The sequence below is a fragment of the Tachysurus fulvidraco genome, chromosome 24 (genome assembly GCF_022655615.1).
Source record: "Tachysurus fulvidraco isolate hzauxx_2018 chromosome 24, HZAU_PFXX_2.0, whole genome shotgun sequence".
Taxonomy (NCBI): Eukaryota; Metazoa; Chordata; class Actinopteri; order Siluriformes; family Bagridae; genus Tachysurus; species Tachysurus fulvidraco.
In genome coordinates, this window is record NC_062541.1 from 17,032,524 (window position 1) to 17,046,210 (window position 13,687).

Genomic DNA, 13,687 nt, shown 5'->3' on the forward strand with positions numbered 1-13,687 from the left:
TAGCATGTTAGACTAGCAAGTTAGACTAGCATGTTGGACTAGCATGTTGGACTAGCATGTTGAATTAGAATGTTGGACTAGCATGTTGGACTAGCAAGTTAGACTAGCATGTTGGACTAGCATGTTGGACTAGCATGTTGGACTAACGTTGGACTAGCATGTTGAATTAGCATGTTGGACTAGCATGTTAGACTAGCATGTTGGACTATCATGTTGGACTAGCATGTTGGACTAGCATGTTGGACTAGCATGTTGGACTAACGTTGGATTAGAATGTTGGACTAGTATGTTGGACTAGCATGTTAGACTAGCATGCTGGACTAACGTTGGACTAGAATGTTGGACTAGCATGTTAGACTAGCATGTTGGACTATCATGTTGGACTAGCATGTTGGACTAGCATGTTGGACTAACGTTGGATTAGAATGTTGGACTAGCATGTTGGATTAGAATGTTGGACTAGCATGTTAGACTAGCATGTTAGACTAGCATGTTGGACTAGCATGTTGAATTAGAATGTTGGACTAGCATGTTGGACTAGCATGTTAGACTAGCAAGTTAGACTAGCATGTTGGACTAGCATGTTGGACTAGCATGTTGGACTAGCATGTTGGACTAGCAAGTTAGACTAGCATGTTGGACTAGCATGTTGAATTAGAATGTTGGACTAGCATGTTGGACTATCATGTTAGACTAGCATGTTCGACTAGCATGTTAGACTAGCAAGTTAGACTAGCATGTTGGATTAGAATGTTGGACAAGCATGTTAGACTAGCATGTTGGACTAGCATGTTAGTCTAGCATGTTGGACTAGCATGTTGGACTAGCATGTTGGACTAGCATGTTGGACTAGCATGTTGGACTAGAATGTTGGACTAGCATGTTGGACTAGCATGTTGGACTAGCATGTTGGACTAGCATGTTGGACTAGAATGTTGGACTAGCATGTTGGACTAGAATGTTGGACTAGCATGTTGGACTAGCATGTTCACTGTTGCCTGGCTTAAATTTCACACCCGATGTCTATAGAGTTTACACACAGAAAGACGAGAAATACAACATCTGGTTCTGCACCTTATTGATTAGAGATCAGAGGAAACTTTTTACACCATTCGTTACATCCACAGTGAGCAGAAAAGCATCTCAGACACCAAACAATGCACCAAACATTGAAGTAGATGAGCTATCAGACCATACAGTTATCCACAAGCTCACCAATACGGGACAGACGATGTCTCGTAATATTATCTATCCTCTGTAGTGCTCATCCACAGGGTCACGGGGAACCTGAAGTCTGTATAGAGCACACTTCTACCACATAGGGCAGAAGGCAGGGGACACACTGGATAGTCACACACATAACCCATTCACCCATCGAGACAGTTTAGAGATGCCTATCCATATACGACACGTGTGTTTGGATTGGGACAGAAAGTTCCTCAAACAGAGAGGAGGTGGGAATCAAACCCCAACCTCGAAAGTGTGAGGTAAATGTAATAACCCCCCGATTACCCCCTAGCCACCATGACCCCCCAAATATACAGGAACTCATAATCATCCTATCCATTATTTCTGGCCTGGTGCTTTTGTGTGAGAATCTCACTGCCCTTCTAATAGTCCAACTGCATTGGTTTCAAGATCCCAAAATACTGCTTTGCATTTTTCATGAGCTCTTGACGGGTGTCTGTATCTCTGGTTTCAGCTCACTTAGGACTCGTCTCAATTGCTGGAAACAACCTTTGTGTCCTTAGCTGCTACAGTTAAGTTCTTTTCTTTTCTAGCATTGTTCTTTTTTTTTTTTTTTAAAGAAATTCCACATGGTAAGTGGCCCGGAGGTAATATTTTAATCACCTATTATACATTAAAAACAGTCTATACACCCCTGTTAAAACATGTTAAAACATCTTGACTTGGCAATATTTTCAGTTTCAGACTACTGTTATGATTTGTTTGTGTTTTTTTCTAGACAAATACTACATATTGGTGATTTTATAAATCTACAATGTTTTATCAAATAATTCTGACTCTTTCATGGAAAATAAATTGTTTTGAATACTGCACGAATGTCCTAATAAATAAATAAATAAATAAATAAATAAACAGTATCTGTAGCATTAATGTTTCCTAATATGAGGAAGTTAAATTAAAAATAGCAAGTAGTAAATTCATAAATAATCAATTCATTATTTCTAAAATCTTTTTCACATCTTTATTATATCATTTCAGAAGTTTTGTAGGGTCACGAGTACTGGAAAAGTGTAAAAAAAAAAAAAGATGTAATCCATATATCTACTTGAATAAGAGAAACAAGTTTAAAAGTTGAATTATTATGAAGTTCATTCATTTTCTACCGCTTAACCGATCTCAGGCGTCATCGGGCGTCATTGGGCATCCTTAAAGACCCCACCCACCCCAACACGAACTGTTCACACTCCTACCCTCAGGACGGAGGTACAGGAGTATAAAGTGCAGGACAACCAGGCTAAAGAACTCCTTCTTCCCTTCAGCTATTAGACTCTTAAACAGCGACCCACCTCAGTGAATAGTCAGTCCAACTGTTCACCTCATTTGAACATTGTAATTCATATTGCTGCTATTACCACCACCATTATTCATTCATTCATTCATTCATTCATCTTCTACCGCTTATCCGAACTTCTCGGGTCACGGGGAGCCTGTGCCTATCTCAGGTGTCATCGGGCATCGAGGCAGGATACATCCTGGACGGAGTGCCAACCCATCACAGGGCACACACACACTCTCATTCACTCACACACTCACACACTACGGACAATTTCCCAGAGATGCCAATCAACCTACCATGCATGTCTTTGGACCGGGGGAGGAAACCGGAGTACCCGGAGGAAACCCCCGAGGCACGGGGAGAACATGCAAACTCCACACACACAAGGCGGAGGCTGGAATCGAACCCTGGAGGTGTGAGGCAAACATGCCTACCACTAAGCCACCGTTCCCCCCTTATTATGAAGTTATATAATTAAAAAGAAGATGCATGGTACTTTGTGTGGTGATGCAGAGAAGGGCATCATTAGTAAACACACAGAGAAAAAACCCAAGAGCCAAAACAACAAAACAAAACAAAAAAAATCTCCAGATTACAGATTTCACTTAAATTAGGGTCAAAGGTTAATCCATGAAAAGGCAGATAAACTAGAAAAAGTAAAATCTTTTATGTTCTCTCAAAATTTTAGGTGATAAAAGGCTATGCTATGCTAATATTAGCTTGCTGGCAATGTTTGGCAGCTAAGGGTCTAAACTCCAGTTATGGAAAGTTCAGCTTCTACCTCACATAACACACCTGACTCCACTCACCAGTTAACTCCCAACACCTTCATAGGCTGCATTAAAGGAAGATAAACACATACATAATGATCTGCTCTCCCCTTCAGTCACATTTCACAACCTTGGGGTAACCATGGACAATAATCTGTCCCTTTCCTCTCATGTTGCTAACGTGACTCGCTCATGTCGGTTCCTTCTCTACAACATTAGAAGGATTCAGTAATTTTTGTCCACACAGGCTGCTCAGGTACTTGTTCAGTCTCTTGTCATCTTTAGACTGGATTACTGCAACTCGCTGCTTTCAGGTCTACCTATGAACACAATCCGTCCTCTGCAAATGATCCAAAATGCACGACTTTTTTTTAACCTGCCAAAGTTCTCACATACCACCCAGCTGCCGCGATCCCTCCACTGGCTTCGGGTAGCTGCACACAAAACACTGATGCTGGCCTACAAAGCCAAAAATGGACCAGCTCCCTCTTACCTCAAAGCCCTCATCACTCCTCGCACTGCACCCCACACCCTCCGATCTACAGCACTGCTCGACTGGTTCCACCATCTCTCAGGGTAAGAGGCAAGTATACTACAACACAGCTGAGTCACTGGCAATTTTCAAACGACGGTTGAAGACCTACTTATTCATGAAACACTTCAGCTAGCACTTCCTCCCTTGTTTGTTGTATGTATGTATGTATGTATGTACAGTATATTAAAAACCCCCACAGTGTTTTAGACTCATGGTATCTTAAGTATGTAACCCAGTGATCCAGAGTTAATGTATCCAATGATAGAGACTTAAGCACTTTTGTACGTCGCTCTTTGTAAGGGCGTCTGCCAAATGCCGTAAATGTAAATGACAATCTGCTCATCGACAGAGGTCACACACTCCAGAATATTGACTAACCCTGTGTCAAAGGAGGGGGCACGGTGGCTTAGTGGGTAGCACGTTCGGCACGTTTGCCACACACCTTCAGGGTCGGGGTTCAATTCCCGCCCCCGCCTTGTGTGTGTGGAGTTTGCATGTTCTCCCCGTGCCTCGGGGGTTTCCTCCGGGTACTCCGGTTTCCTCCCCCGGTCCAAAGACATGCATGGTAGGTTGATTGGCATCTCTGGAAAATTGTCCGTAGTGTGTGTGTGTGTGTGTGTGTGTGTGTGTGTGTGTGTGTGTGTGTGTGTGTGTGTGTGTGTGTGTGTGTGTGTGTGTGCCCTGCGATGGGTTGGCACTCCGTCCAGGGTGTATCCTGCCTCGATGCCCGATGACGCCTGGGATAGGCACAGGCTCCCCGTGACCCGAGTAGTTCGGATAAAGCGGTAGAAAATGAGTGAGTGAGAGAGAGAGTGAGTGTCAAAGGACACTTCCTGGTTATAATATGGGGGAGATGTCGTGTTTGGTAAAGATCGCTGGCCGCTGCGGAATGATAAATAGTCAAAAAAAATTCTGCGTGAGAAATACGATGTGGCCGGAGAGTGTGATAAAAGACCGAAATGCGTGACTGTCACTCTCAATGCCTGAGACTTGACAGCCCTGTCTTTATATAGCATAAATTATTATTACTATTACTGTCCCTTGACCATGTTTTTGCCTCAAATTTTCTCAATTTTTGTTCTTGGGTTTCTACTGTGGTTAAATTCTGCATATGAATTCTTTGACTTCAGTGTCAAGGAGTTCATTCCAATAAAGTTTTTGTACCATAAGAAGCGGGACTCAGTTCTGCTCAGTACATTTCTATTTAGCGATGAAAGCGCAACAGGCTTTGAGAGACACTTTACAAAAAGCGCTGCTGATGAATTGCAAGCAAAATAATCGTCTTCACCTCATTTGCCAAATTACTCTTTTAAATGGATCTTTTATACAACTCCAAAAACTTTATCATTTCATTAACACTTAGGAAGGAAATACAAAAAAAAAAGGCATTTCTTTTATACATGACTTAACCAATAAAGAACTATTATAGCAGAACAAATTAAAGACGATACCTTAAACCGTCCTGGTACATGAACCTGACTGTCAGACACAAACAAATTAGGCTACTGGTGAAGTTAATAAAAATAGTTGAGCTACTGAAGCCTTTCCTATGAGCCCTCGAACACTTAATCAGACACAACAGATCATTTCAAGCAATTAACTCCAAAGTTATATCTCATTTGACCACTGGGAAATTATGTCCTAATTAGCACAACTTGTCTATTAATTTCTGTTTAATCATTCCATTAAGGGATTGTGGACTCCAAAAAACTGAAAGTTTTGATTCTCTCTCTTTCAATCCTCAGCCTGACCTGGAATTCTCCCTGCTCTTCACTTGATTGAGAGCAAAACTACTGTGTAACGTGCTTAATATCTCCATAGCCACCGTGTCCTTAACGTCGTCCGGGTTCGGTCTGGTCTATGTGTTCTGGATTTCCGTTGAAGATTCAGTGGTCATTATTAAGTCATTGCTTCGTCTTGAACCTAAGTCTGAACCATTTTTGTCCTTATTTCAAGTTACACTCCCACAATCCAGAAGCAAAACTTTGCCTTTGTGACTGCGGTGCAAACCGACAAAACCGCTTTTAATCTACAGTACAGGAAATAAACACATGACTATGATAAGCCCTTAAACCCAAATCTATTTCTGCCAGATTTGTCATTTTTATATGCAGGATATTTTTTGTCATATATAATGTAATAACCTCTAACAATTTGTGTATGAAATTGAAATATCAAAAAGAAAGACGAATTGCACATGCAGTATACAGTACAGTATGCTTACGACAACATCACACCCAGCATGGTGAAGCATGGTGATGGGAGCATCATCATCATACGGAATGGGTCGTCTTCTCTGCTAAAAGCATTGTTGTTGTTTTTGTGGTTCTGTTCTGCTGTCAGCTTTCTGAATTTGATGTTGTGGTTTAAGTTGTGTTACCTCTTGTGCACTAAAGGTCACTGTATAAAGAGGAAGAAGAGTTAAAATGTCAGGTCTTTGATTTTTATGCTGTTGTGCACACACATGAAGGCTCAGGCAACTACACCAGCACTCATCATCCTCACATCTCTTTGACTTTGAGTGCTGCATCGTGAATACGACTTTATATTCACAACACTTGTTGTGTGTATAGTCTGGTTTAACATCCAGCAACCAGAGACCTGAAAAGAGGCTCTTCTGAGACATAAACTTTGGGTTGACAAATCTGGTAGTATGTTGAAGATGAAACGGAATCTCACCTTTCAGCATGACAATGAACCAAAGTATGCTTCCGTATCGACAAAGGAACGACCAAAAGAAGATTGGTGTTTTTGACAGAGTGAGCCACTAATCTGTGACGTGACCGGAATTAGGTCATGCACAGGACATACTCTTACAATCTGTACGATCTAAGATCTGAAATATTTTTGCAAGAAAGAGCAGGGAAATATTGCCAGGTCAAGATGTGTCACGATGATAATCTCTTACCCACAAGCACTCAGTGGGGTAATAAAATTGAAAGCTTTAACAAAGCATCGGTTCAGGGTTGTGCGACTATGGTGTGAAAAGTTCGGACACGATTTCTCATGGTTTAGAGATTATAGGATGTGAACTACCTGGGAATCATGTTGTGACGGTGACATACAGTAAACCACGCCAATAAAAGCACCACTATGCATATGTTATCAGATCAAATGTAGAAGTAATATCAGTCATGTGGTACAACTGTACTGTAAAAATAGCCTGAAAAGTGCTAAAGGCGATTGTTTTTGTTTTTTTTAAAAGGAAAATCGATTGTTGCAGGAAATGCAAGCCCACCTACACCACGCAGTGTACCTGACTGCCACCGCACATGTCATGGCCAACTTTACCATAAAGGGAAATGTGCTGTGCTGTAACAAATAGGCTTCTAGATAGTGACTGGTCAGGAAATGAGCACTTTATTGCTTATTATTAAGTTTACTGTGCAGATGCTCCACAAGAGAGAAAAAAATCCTGAATCAATTGTGAATAAGAATCAAGAATCAGAATCATATTCAACTATATGAATTCAATAGAGTAGCTTCAACTGACCATTCAATGAGCTGCTTGCACATCGATTACTGGATATTTACTGTATGACCTCCCGTTTCCAGTCCAGTCCAGTTGTGAGAAATTTTTAAGCTTTGAAATAGAATCTTCCATTTTTGCTGATAAAGCAAAAATCAAACTAAGCTGCCATGCACTCATTTGTAGCTACCATACTGGTGCTTGCCATGGATTTCCATGGATTTCAGAACAGCGTAACGGATATTGCATCATCGGGTAGGCGTGGCCTATTTGATAATCTAACCCTAACTCTAACCATAAGTGTAGTTTTTGGTTGTTTATTTGTTTTCTAAAATAAATCTACCTGTATGAACTTATGCTCTTTTTTTCACCCCTGGAATTTAGTGAATGCCGCTTGGGGGCCATGTCTGTGGAGAAGAGCAACAGCAGAACAAGTAAAAACCCTCTGGGATCACACACGCCCCCTAAAGGCTGAACCCGTTGCTAAATCACATAGAGTCCTTCCTCTGTTTTTGAACAAGAAAATAGCAAATTCAACGATTTTGCCTATAAAATGATTGAAATGATCAGAGCCATACAGAAATGACATTTATAGCACAAATGTCCAATGTCTAATTAATAATTATTTAATTTATTACCATTATTTGTGTTTAATTTTTAGGAAGAGAAGTGAGGCAGTGCCTCAGAGCCTCACCTGCGTCCCCTGACCACACGGCCCTGCTCTAAAAAAGTTATACAAGTGGAATAAAACACTTGTGTGTTGCTTCAGGCTGAACTGTAACTGATTATAGGATAGACTATGACAGCCGTTGCTGTTGAGTTTTATTCCTATTAGGACAGATACAGTCGAGTGGCAATTTAATGTCAGATGGAACAGTTTAGCAATGTATAGTGTCACGATGAGTCAACAGAACAGCTTCAGTTCATCTTGGAACAGACTTTACAGGATTTTACTGGAACTGTACCGAAGGGATGGACACTGTTCTTCCTAAAGATATTTCCTCATGTGGTTTTGATGATAGCGCTGGTGAGAAGCACAAGCTATCCTGTCGGTCCAAAATAATCAAAACATAATTTCCATAATGTTCAAACTCATCGAACCATTCGGTAAGCCCTCGTGCCCTTGTGATTAGGGACGTTGTCATCCTGGAAGAAGCCACTCCCATCACGATGGACATGTTTCATCATGAGATAAAGGCGATCGGCGATGTTAGTACCTTTGTATTGATTTGCAGTGACTTTTCTCTGTAAGAGGACAAGTCGAGTCAAAACATTGCAGCAGAATGACGTCATAATGCATCAGAGCCACACACTTTTCTTTCATTTGTTACATGTCCATGTATCGTTTCTTTTTTTAGGTTATATATTATTCATAAATTATTCCTGCCATGCATTCAATCTCAGCTACAATATACAGTATCAAGCAATAGAGGTCTGCGATTTAAGACCAAATTATGTTCAGTGACACTAAACAGAAGCCGGTTGTCGTGTGGAAAGGTCCTGCAGTGCTCCTGAAGATGGAACACATGGAGCCTGAGATACATGAGGTTAATCCTCCATCAGAACCCATGGAGATGACTTTGGACTGCAGTCGATATGAACAGTTTTACACTGGAGCCTCCATCAGTGATCAGTTCTTCATCACTTCAACAAGACCGACTTCATCTTCAAACTAAAATGAGCTCCACTTTCTCATCATATAGGGCACAGTTGTAGAAGGGAAATGATTTATAATCTCTCTCTCCATCTGCTCTCACACACGACGATGGAAGTTTCTTCCTCATATCATCTCAGGAAGGTTTTCCTCACCATCTTCACCTCTGACTTCCTCATTTGATAAATCGATCAATTTAAAATCTGCTTTGTAACAATGTCCATCGTTAAAAGAGATATTCAAATAAAACTGAACTGAATTAAACTCCTTTCCAAGTTATAGTCTAAAGAGACACCAGCACACACGTTAGAGTCAACTGATGCACGAGTAAAAGGTATTGTGATCAAGCTGCTCAACATAAACCTGTACAAACATCATATTCAGTGCATTTAATTCTTGACCTTGTACTTTTTAGCAAAGTGGATTAGTATATTAACTGATAATGTGACAAACATAATAATAAAGGCTGTTGCTTCGAATAAGTTCATGATGATACAATATCTGTTATTAATACACATGTAGTGTTGAGGATGGATGTGATCGTTGATTAATAGTCAGAATTAAAGGGGTATATATTTTCTGACCATAGTTTCATTAACAGTTTAAAATAAAACAGTTTTGCATGTTAGAAGTGAAACAGATGAATCTTCATGTTTGAGGTGAATGACTCTCTCTTTGCTTTAATGAATGTCCTGCTTGTTGGTAGATAATCTGGTGTTTTAACCAACTCGACAAGGTCCATGTTTTATGATAATTCTATTAAACCCCCAAAAAGCTGTGAATTTTAATGGGCAATTTTGTGATCATGGTCATACTGCATTATTAAAATGTAATATGACTCCTAATGTGCTATGAACTAACAGGCACTGAAATATGGATGCGGATAAAGGCTATAAACAGAGTAAGTGACAAAGATCTGCTAGACAAAGCCGGGTTATGTTTAGTGTTTAATGTGGCAGTAAAATCTGCCATTTAAAACTCGAATGATTTTAACAGTTTATGAATGTGGAAGTCGATGTTTTCCCAAGAAATTCTTAAAAAAAAAAAAAAAGTTGGATTCACCACCACAGTGATACAGTCTCATGTGGTTATTATAAATATTCAGTGCTGTGCCTGAAATGCTATAAATATTAATGAACAAATATTTCCCAAAGCTATTACTCAATACTGCTGTCAGGTTACTGGCTGGAAGTGATTTTGACCAGCAGTTTCCAATCCTGATCCAGACAGAGCTCTAGGCTGAATCTTCTGTTGCTGTGCCTGCTTTAACATGAATTACCCAAGTAACTCGATAAAAATCTCTGTCTATCAGAGATTGGTCTTAAATGAAGAAGGTGCTTGAGGTTCTGTAAAGAACCCTCCGGTTCTGGCCGACAGAACCCTTGGAGAGCAATGAACCTGTTGTGTTAAGACATTTCTATAATTTAACATACATTCAATTCGATTCAAATTTATTTGTGTAGCACTTTTAACGATGTATACTCAATTATATTAAGGTTAATATAACACAAACCTTCAAGATTAATATTCTTAATAGTCTGAGGTGACTGAGGCGACTGTGGTGAGGAAAAGCTCAATTAGATGGAAGAGGAAGAAACCTTGAGAGGAACCAGACTCAAAAGTGAACCTCATGCTCATTTGGGTGACACTGGAGGGTGTGATTATATACATACAGTCTGACAATTGTGTATTGATGAAGAGATCGTCGTCCTCAAAGGCCACATGGAGTTGACATCTTCTCTTAGAATGTCCAGATACTTCATGAAACGGAATCCAACTGGAGCTGGAACATCTCTAGATGCCTCAAGATCCTCACAGGTTTGGCCTCATCTCAACAAAGGTCTAAAAATCTTCATGACACAAAACACAACTGGATCTGCTACAATCTCTGGATGCCTCCAGATGGGTAGAAAAAGAGGAGCAGGTGTAATCAAAGTAGTTATAGTGTTCATTCACAGAGTGGAAGGTTGTGAGTTCAAATCCCAGATCCACCAAGCTGACTCTGCTGGGTCCCTGAGCAAGACTCGTAAAATTCAATTACTCAGTTGTATTAAATGAGATAAAAATGTATGTTGCTCTGGAAAAGGGTGCAAGTTAAATGTTCTATAGATAAAGCCATGAGAGGTTTTGAAATGATGTGTTTATGAATGACCTATTTTAAAGAAAGATCCAAAAGTTATTTATTAAATTGGTGAAATGATTCAAAGTGAAATGATGAAACACTTCAATAGGAGGGAGAAGTATCAAAACTACAGATATAATAATAATAATAATAATAATAATAATAATAATAATAATAATAATAATAATAATAATAATAATAATAATAATATAGCGGAAAGTGGACCAAGGCCAGGAAAATAGTAAAGGACCTCAGCCATTGGACAATCTCTGTCGTGTTCAGGGAAGCATTTCCACACCTTGAAGGAGAACACAGAGAGAATGAGAAGGAGCTTCTAGAGAAGAACATCTAGAGCCTGGACTTTGCACAACACCTACTACCTCAGCCTTAGCACAATTTGAGCTACATGCACATTAAGAAGCAATTAACTATTTTGTACTGTGTTTGACTGTGTATGTGACAAGCTACTGTGTGTTCGCAGCTAATTTTGCTGCTTTCTAGAAAAAACAATTAAAATTACGCAAAGTATCTCCCAAAAGAAATAAGAAGGAGGTAGAAGAATAAAGACATCAAGATATCAGCTCAATAATTTACAATATATTTAACTAAGTAATACTTAATAGGATAAAAGTTCTATTTTCAGATTTTTCAGATAAATCCCATTTATAAGTGATCATCACCAGATCTCTTAAATTGCCCCGTGCTCTTGACTTATTAATTCAGAGTGACCCTCCTATCACCCCCAAAACCCCCCAAAACCGGTTCTAATTCATAAAATGCTTGCATTACATTAACCTTTCAGTGACATTCAGACTCAAGCTACAGCCGACGATGCAGATGCACAGTGCAGTCGGTGGCTTAAATCCTCCTCTTAAGTTCATGTCGATAGATCCGTTGCAGTGTAAAAGTCTAAGAATCTGTGCTCATTGTTTACAATTAAACAGAAGCTTTTCACATTTATTCCACAAATATTTACAACTAAATAAAAAATTAACGGTCAATAACTTCAATATTTAATCGTCAGGATTATGCACTATTTCTAGCTCCCTGTTACCTTTTAAATGTAAGCAAGTGTGTCATATTGATCATGTTATCTTCTCTGTAGAAAAGGTCAGATTTTCCTCATGTCTAATCTCTTCAGCTGAAGCACGTGATCAGACAACACTCATAGATTTGATCTAAAATCTATCATAAGATATCGTCCGTGCCAGCTCAAGTACACACTCTGAAACTCAAGAAAATATTTCAGAGATTCTCATGTTGTTGTGAAAAATATCATTTGTAATGAAATTTCTTGTATGAAATATGAAGGGCAAATCTTTATTTATTTATTTATTTATTTATTTATTTATTTATTTTACTTAACAAAATTTTACTTACTAAGGCTGTAGCTTATGGGAAAGATTTTTTTTTCCCCTCCTGATTTGATGTATAATACGTAATAACGCAGTATTAATGAAGGAACATTTCCAGCTTTCCTTATCAGGGAACTTCATATCCACCTCAATAGTCTGTGCTGCAGCAGGAAGGAACCGAAGGTGTCGCAAAATATTTGGTTCTAGCTTTATCTCTAGATGCAGGAATGAAGTCTGCAGGCAACACAATCATAGGAAGGAGAAAAGGATCATTGTTTGAAAAGGATGCTGAGCACTTTAGTGGGCTCCTTTGGTTTTAAGACAAAGCTGTTATTATTACCAACTTTGATGTCTCCTGACAGGCTGTTCATGTTATTCAGGTACTGAGAAAGGATTACATGCTTCTGCAGCACTGACACCATAATAGCAGCTTTTTTTATGCTGCCATGTTGAGAGCAGATCTTCAGAAACACTTCACAGTTTCTGAACTGCACCACTGTAATGTGGACAGGAAAAGAAATCTAATTTGTCAATATGCAAATATGGGAATTGGCACGTCTTTACATCTTTTCAGTCAAAACCTCTTTTCTACTTGTGCAGCATTTAGCCTTGATGTATTCACAGAAAATGTTCAGACCGCATCAGATTTGCTGTGTTACTTTATGCTGTAGGTTTCATTTCAAATAGATTTCATTTACTTTTTATCATTAAAACTGTACAAAATATTTTAGACTGACATCTCAAACTATTTTTAATCGTTTAAGCAAAATTAAAAAGTAAATGCATTCGGTCCCTTTGTTCAGGGCCTACGATTTCAGCTCGGGTTTGCTTTGGCTGCATTGAGATGTCAGACCAAGATGTCAGACCAAAAACTAAGACCAAAAACAGACCAAAAACTAAATCGGTAACTGGGCTAAAAGGGCTTTGGTCAGAGACATGACCAAGTACGGTACACATATCTCTGGAAGTCCTCCACAAAGATGGGGATGTTTTTGAAAAAGTTTACCAATGTCAGAAAAGCTACATCAAACAGGACTCAATGGTAGAGTAGCTAGAACATACATCATCTTGTAAAACCTGCTGCTGCTTATCGACTGGATAAAACCATCTCAATGATGGCAGCATCATGTTGTAGGGATGTTTCTGAGTGGCAGGTATGAGTCAGAATTAAGAGAAGAAAAAAACGTTGCCATACAGTACACAGAGAAAACCTGCTTCAGAGTGCATACAACCTCGGACTGAGGCAAAACCTTTCAGT

At 39.3% G+C, this 13,687-nt stretch overlaps 1 protein-coding gene and 1 long non-coding RNA gene across 3 annotated transcripts in view; one reads left to right on the forward strand and one right to left on the reverse strand.

The window, feature by feature from the left end:
* shisa9b (shisa family member 9b) overlaps positions 1 to 13,687 on the reverse strand; it is a 51,224-nt gene that overhangs the window by 23,366 nt on the left and 14,171 nt on the right. The window lies entirely within an intron of this gene.
* Positions 7,313 to 9,347, forward strand: LOC113634874. The gene is made up of 3 exons (XR_003438659.2): positions 7,313 to 7,553; positions 7,683 to 7,732; positions 7,960 to 9,347. It is a non-coding gene; the product is annotated as an uncharacterized LOC113634874 (long non-coding RNA).